The sequence below is a fragment of the Vigna umbellata genome, chromosome 8 (genome assembly GCF_029865625.1).
Source record: "Vigna umbellata cultivar VRB3 chromosome 8, Vumbellata_1.0, whole genome shotgun sequence".
In the NCBI taxonomy this organism is placed as follows: Eukaryota; Viridiplantae; Streptophyta; class Magnoliopsida; order Fabales; family Fabaceae; genus Vigna; species Vigna umbellata.
In genome coordinates, this window is record NC_142172.1 from 3,887,162 (window position 1) to 3,895,062 (window position 7,901).

Consider the following 7,901-nt stretch of genomic DNA (forward strand, 5'->3'; position numbering starts at 1 on the left):
GATTCTTAACTTGTTTAGACTTTTTCTTTATTTTTACTTTTTCTAATTTTTGTTATTTTTTTTTTTTGGCTAATCTGGTGCTCTAGTGCAATGTTCTTTAGTGTATGTAGGACAAGATTTGTACTAGGAGCACAAAATTATCTGAACCTCTCTTTACAGGTCTGGATTATAGTAGACGAAGAAGGCAGAAAAGGGTTTCCAGAGAACTGTTTCCCTCTCTTGAGACTCTTGAACAACCTTTCACTTCAGTCTCTAATTAGGAAATAGAAGTCATGGTTGGCAATCAGAATATTGGTCTAGTTAGACGTACTCTGGAGGATTATGCAACAGTCACTGGCCCTCTTCATTTTAACAATATTGCCAGGCCCGGGGTCAATGCCACTAACATGGAGATGAAGCTTGCTCTCATTCACTTGGTGCAGAGTAAGCAATTTAATGGCTTAGCTCACGAAAATCCATATGAACATTTGACCACTTTCACATAAATATGCAATACAATGAAGATTCAGGATGTGCCAGATGAAGCTCTTAAACTTAGCTTGTTTCCTTTCTCTTTGGGAGGCAATGCTAAGATGTGGATAAATTCATTCCTTGATAATAGTTTCATTGAGTGGGAAGATGTGGTGGCCAAGTTTCTAAACAAGTACTTTGATAACGGTTGAAAATAACGTTATTTGATACTAAAAACACCCTTTATGACTTAGAAACTAGCTTGAAATCAAGCTTTTGCTTTAGTTATGAGAATAAGAGAATTGAAGGTGGAATTATTGGTTTTATGCTTGGTTTTCCTTGTTTGAACAGGAATTAGGATGGTTTGGAAGAAGAGTTGAAGTATCAAGGAGCTGGAACTCTGGAAAAGTTGGAAAATCATCAGAGAGAAGGACCGTAGGTGGCGCCTGAGCGCCCTTTTGGAGGCCCTCAGCACTAAAGTCTCGCCTTGGCACTTGAGCGCCCTTCCAGGGGCGCTGAGTGCAAATGCTTTCGTAGTCATGCTTGGGCGCCCTAAGTTGGGGCGTTGAGCACCAGTCTCATGGGCTTGGACTTTATCTGTGCTCTATTTAAGGATTTGGACGTCCTAGGCTTGTTATCTTTTGACATAAGAGGCGCAGAAACACTCTCTTGAAGGCGGATTGGGAGGCGGAAGCTCCTATCTTCAAGTTTTAGGGTTTTTCTATCTCATTGTTTTTCATTATTCATCTAGTTTCACCATGTCTATGGTGAACTAAACTTCAATTGTTGTTGGGGAAACGATGTAATCCTTTGAAACTCTCATGTATTGAGTTTATTCTTATTTTAAATGCTTTGTTCATTAAATGTTAGGATTTTTCCTCTATACTCTATGCTTGCTTTGTTTAACTCATTCATAGCATGATAATTGATTTTGTCGATATGGACACATACGGGGAAATCTAGCTCTGGGAAATCTCTCCCAAAAGCAGTATTTCCTAGACATAAGGTTATAAGGGTTGGTTACGTTTAAGCTTCTGTGAGTTTATAATGCAGAATTAATTGCTAGGGAGACAAGACATTGTAAACTAGTAATTAAGGATAGGCTTTCTTCGCCGAGACATCGGGTCTAAAGTAAATTAGAAAGTGACATTAACATTAATGAAGAAGACAAATTCATAAATACATGAGAGTGGATAGGATAATTATATAGGCCTTGAGTCTCTTGGAAAACGATACTTAGTCTTACCATATTTATTACTTGATACGATTCGGTACACTTGCCGAGGTCTTAACATACTTCCCTTAGTCCAAGATCAATAAAGGGAAGTAGGTAATCTCTTCTTTTCAGCAGGGCATGGACGAAACTTTAGGCCAAACATGGGATAGATTCAAAGGCCTATTGAGGAAGACTCCTACTCATGGATTTGATGAACCTACAGTGGTCATTCTTTTTCTTGAAGGACTCAAATCTCAGACTAAATTGATGTTAGATGCCTCAGTTGGAGGTAACATTAGATGGAAGACTTCTGATGAAGCCTATGAGTTGATAGAGAATATGGCTGCAAATGACAATGAGACACATAAGGAAAGATCTTAGTTGCAACAAAGAGGAGTTCTTCAACTGCAATCTCAAGATGCCCTATTAGCTTAGAGTAAGATAATGACTCAGCAACTTGAGGCCTTGATGAAAAAACTCTCTCAACTTCCTAAAGAGCTTCAAAATGTCTCTCAAGCTCAATATCAGCTTTGTGAGCTATGTGGTGGAGATCATATCAATGGACAGTTTGCTATGCAAGCCAATACCTAAGAAGAAGTCAATTTTATGGGTAATTGTTGATGGATTGGCAAGTATACCAAATCGCACAAGTAATATAAAATGGTGAGACCAAGTATCGTATCCCAGAAGACTCTTGGCACTAAATAGTTGTGTGATGACTTGATTAATTAAGACTTAAATAAAATGAAATCATTAGTTTAAGATGCAAGAACATAAAATTAAATATGTATGCAGTTTGATCACTATCAGAGTAACACAAAGATGAACGGATGTTGTTTATAATGAGATGAGTATGTTGTTGTGGTTAGATTTCACAAAGTTCCCTCTCATGTATGTAAGAATTCTTCTTTATGTATTAATGTTAACGTCACTCACTAAATCACCTAAACCCAATCACTCGGCGAATAAGTATGTCCTTAACCACCACTTCATGCAATTCCTAGCATTCCTAGTAATTAAATGTGAAGATCAAGAGCTTAAGACGACCAAGACTCAAACCCTCATCCCTGAGAAATATTACTCTTGGGAGAATTCAACAAGAACCTGAATTGTAAGGAACCTCCCGACACTCATGCAATTCATAAATCATGCGATGAATGAGTTAAACAAAGCATGTAATAAGCATAGATGAATTACTTTAACAATTAATGAAAAAGCATATGGAATTAAGAATCAATTCAAATACATGAGAGTTCACAAGGTTACATCATTCTCCAACAAAAAATAGAGTTTACTTCCCCATAGACATGGAGAAACTAGATGAATAATGGAAAAACATGAGATAGCAAAACCCTAAAAGTAGAGGAAGGACGCTTTCGCATCCAAATCCCCCTTCAAAGAGTGGAAGAGTGTGATGTTGTGCTGCTCCGGCCATAGATAAAAACATAGGACGCCTGGGTCCTTTAAATAGAACGGAAGCATAACATAAACAAAGCCCAAGCCCAAGTGAATGGCGCTCAAGCGCCCCACTTAGGGCGCCTGATAAACAAATTTTTAATCCCCGACAACGGCGCCAAAAACTTGTTAACCCTCGGCAAGTGTAACCGAATCGTATCAAGTAATAATAAAATGGTAAGACCAAGTATCGTTTCCAAAGGACTCACGACCTAAACAGTTATGTGATTAGTTGATTATCCTAGACTTGTGAACGAATTCTTATAGGTTTAAATGCAAATACTGAAAATTAAATATGAATGCATGTATTGATCAATTGGATCAAAAGAAGCAAAAGTGATTGATGTAAATTATGGAATGATGATGATGTTGGGGTTTTCAATTTATCCTATCCACTCTCATGTATTCAAGAATTCATCTTTCTTCATTAATGTTAATGCCACTTTCTAATTTACCTTAAACCCGATGTCTCGATGAAGAAAGCCTACTCCTAATCACTAGTTTACAATGTCTTGTCTCCCTAACAATTATTCATGCATTACTTTCGCACAGAAGCTTAAAGGCAACCAATCCTCCTATCCCTATGTGTAGGCAATATTACTATTGGGGGAATTTCTTCAGTTCTAGATTTATTCATATGTGTCCATACAAATAACATCAATGATCATGCAATTGAATGAGTTAAACAAAGCATGCAGAGAATAGAAGAAAAACCCTAACAATTAATGAAAGAAAGCATATAGATTAAAGAACCAATTCAATACATGATAGTTTCAAAGGATTACATTGATTCCCCAACAACAATGAAGGTTTAGTTCACCATAATCATGGTGAAACTAGATGAAAAATAATGAAAGAATGAAAGATAAAACCCTAGAATTTCAAGAGTGGAGCTTGAGCATCCAAAATCCTCCTCCAAGGGGTGAAGAAAGTGTGATTTTGCTTCATTCTGGCCAAAGATACTAACCCTAGGTCGATTAAAACCTTATATAGCTTCCTAAAGATTACAGAAAAGTAGCCCAAGGCCCAATAAAATGGTGCTCAACGGTAATTACCGCTCAGCGATAAGTGCGGTTCTTCTATTTGACGCTCAGCTACTGTTTTGTCCCTCAACGTTGACTATGGGACTTCAAAGTGTCGCTCAGCGGTTAAAGTGGTGCTGAGCGGTACTTGCGGCTCTTCTTTTATGCACTTTTTCTTCCTTTTCTGCGTCCAACTTTTGGCTAATTCACTTCTTTCATTCAATTCATCTTAAAACCTGCAAAATCAAGGAAAACCAAGCATAAAACCTATCCAACTCTCTTATTTCCAAAACTTAAACAAAAACATGAATCCAAGCTAGTTTCTAAGTCATAAAGGTTGTCTTTAAGGTCAAAATCAAGTCTAAAATTAACAATTTTTCAACTGTTATTAGCGTCCGGGCAGCGAGCGATGGTCTTACAAGCTCAAGCCTCTCAAAGATCGCCCAAGCCTTCTATGTCCGGCGCTCAAGCGCCCCAAAAGGGGCCCCCGAACGGTGAGCGGAACTTCCTGCGCTTAAGCCTTCCAGAGGACGCCCAAGCTTCGTGCTGCTGGCACTCAAGCGCCCAAAAAGAGGCGCCCGGGCGGTGAACGGTGGTTTGTTGCGCTCAAGCCTTCAAAAAGGGCGCCCAAGCCTCGAGCTTCCTTCCTTCTAGTGCTTTTTCTTGACCTTTCTGAGCTCTATCTCCTTAGCACTTTATCCCTGCTTTCCATATTAACTCATTTTCTATCAAAACAAAGGGAATTGGTCATAAAATCATCAAATTCAACCTCAACTCTCTTATTCACACAACTTAACAGAAAAACATGATTCCAAGCAAGTTTCTAAGTAGAAAAGGGTGTACTTAGTATCAAAATTATATCACAGATAACAGTATTTTCAACCGTTAACAGTAATCAAGGCCGCCCAGGTAACTGCAACAAAGGGTGGAAACCTCACCTAAGCATGGGTTAAGGGCAAGCTGGACAATTCAATAGACCACTACAGCAACAATTACAACCACAACCATCCTTATCTGATAGGACTATAAAGCTAGAGGAGACACTCGAACAATTCATGCAAGTGTCTATCTCTAATCATAAAAGCACTTAAGCTGCCATTAGAAATTTGGAGATACAAGTTAGCCAACTAGCAAAGAAGTTGGAGGAGAAATCTGAGAATAATTTTGGGTCTAATACTGAAGTTAACCCTAAGGAGGAATGTAACGCCATCATGAGTATAAGTGGTGAGATGTTAGTAGAGAGAAAAATTGAGAGAAAAGAGAAGGAAGTTGGTGAGAAAGAAAAGATGAGTAGAGAGAAAGAGGAGCTAAGTGAAAAAGAAGAGATGAATGGAGAAAGAAAAGAATAGGATGAGAAAAAGAAAGAAAAAGAGAATGAAGAGGTTGAGGTAAAAGTAAATGAGAGAAGAGAGAGAGAAAGAGGAAAGGAAATTGAGAAGCCCCTTCCTCATCCTAAAGTCCATTCAAGGAAGGCAAAAGAAAAGCAATTTGGGCGGTTCATAGATACTTTCAAGAAATTGGAGATTACTATACCCTTGACTGAAGCACTGTAACAAATTCTTGGTTATGCTAAATGCTTGAAATAGTTTCTCACTAAAAAGAAGAAATGTCTAGATGAAGAAACAATTGAAGTGTAGGGTAATTGTAGTGCCATTATGCAGAAGGCTCTCCCTCCCAAATTCAAAGATCTGGGAAGTTTCAATATCCCTTACACCATTGGGAATCATGATATAGGGAAGGCTCTAGTTGACTTAGGGGCTAGCATCAATCTGATGCCCCTATCTATGCTCAAGAAGATTGGTGGGCTTGAGGTCAAACCTACAAGAATGATCTTGCAAATGGCAGACAGGTCCATTAAGCATCCTTATGGTGTAGTGGAAGATGTTGTGATACAAATTGACAAACTCAAATTCCCAGTGGATTTTGTAGTGATGGAGATCGGGGAAGAAATAGAGATCCCTCTCATTCTTGGAAGACCATTCATGAAAACAACTAAGGTTGTAATTCATGTAGATGATGGAGTTTTAACATTGAAAGATCAAGATGAAGAGGTGACTTTCAATGTCTTGAATAATGTGCAGCCAATTCAAGTAAAAAAGTCTAGTCCTGAAAAAACAGATGAAATTCTATCAGTGACTAGCCTACCTGATCAAGTTGCCAAGTTGGTCAAGAGGAGCCATAATTGTTTCTCTCCAAAAGTGAAGGAAGAGGATGGAGATAAGGAAGAAAAGCTAGTTCACCAAGATTCTATGCTGGAAAATAATGAACCTTACCTTGGCAAACCAATGAAATTCAAGAATACGTTATGGCTTATTAAGGATATCAAAGCAAAGGGAGTTCTTGAGATTAAGGCTCCTTATTCTAGGAGAGTCAAAGTGGTGACTAGGAAGCTGTTGAAATTATGTTGGTGTGATGAAATCAAGAAGCACGCCAATATCAAGAATCTAAACTGAGCATAATGATGTCAAGCTAATGACGTTAAAATAGGGAAATACTGGACATTCAAGCACAATTCCCTGATTAAATCTAGCACAATAAGTTAAGTTAAGTGAAGAAAATATTGACTCATCAAAATAGACCACACTTAGTCTTTTGCACTCTTGGGCAAAATCAAGACACAAATCAAGGAATAGTTCAGAGGATATCAGGGGTATGACACAACCTCAGCACACAGAAAACAAAGACTCACAAGGAAACAAACAGAATTACACAGTCCTCAAGGGATCTGGACAAAGAAAATATGTAGAAAATATCCAACACAGAATCAAGGAAAGCAGATACTCATGAAATCATCCAAGCAATTCAAGACATGGCAAAATGATCAATCAACTCAATAGGTGAATCAAAAGCAACAAAACCTCACAAATGCACTATCACTGTATCTCTCAAGGGTCTAGGGTAAACAATGTCAACTCAATGCACTCAAGAAAACAAGCAACAATAGACTTGGTGAGCCTCTAATATCAACACTCAAAACATATGCATGCTCAAATCAAAAGGTTTTTTCATGGTTGTAATGGGGCCAAGGACAAGGGAGGATAAAATATGGATGAGAAGCTACAAACCAAAAGAAATAGAGGAGCAATGGGGACCAAGTGTAAACATAGTCAAATCACACCCAAACATCTAATTCAATCCTCTTCTTGACTCCATTATTCACAATTTTTTTTTCTCATTTTTTTGTATTTTTTTTCTTTTCTCATCTTGTCTCTTTTTCTTTTCTCTATTTAGGACTCAATTGTAAGTGACAAGATACACAACATATTTACAAAAATGAAACAAGAGGAACCAACTAGCCAATTCATCAAAATCCCCAAGGAGACCACAATTGTTCCCAAAACACTTCCAAAGCTCCAAAATTCCCTAAGGTTAAGGTAACCATGGTTTTTTCACATAGGGCTAGTGTATGAGCTTCAAAACAAGGAAAACGGAAGCATAGGCTCAAAGGGGTTATCAAATGATCACAACAAGGTAGACTTATTTGGCTAGAGAGGCTCAAGAACAAAATTGCCTATATCACTTCCAAACATGCATATCAATCAAGAATTATCAACAAGAGTCAAGCCAAGGCATATGTGCAAGCAATCAAGAGACATATCACACACAAGAAAGACATAAAGTGGCTCAAATCTCACACAGGGTATCTTTGTCATGTCACAATCAATTCAACCTCTCAAACATCATAATCATCTTCCCAAGCAAAGAAAAGCAAGGATTTCAAGCCAAGTGTCAATGAAGTGAAGGTCAAGTCTACAACC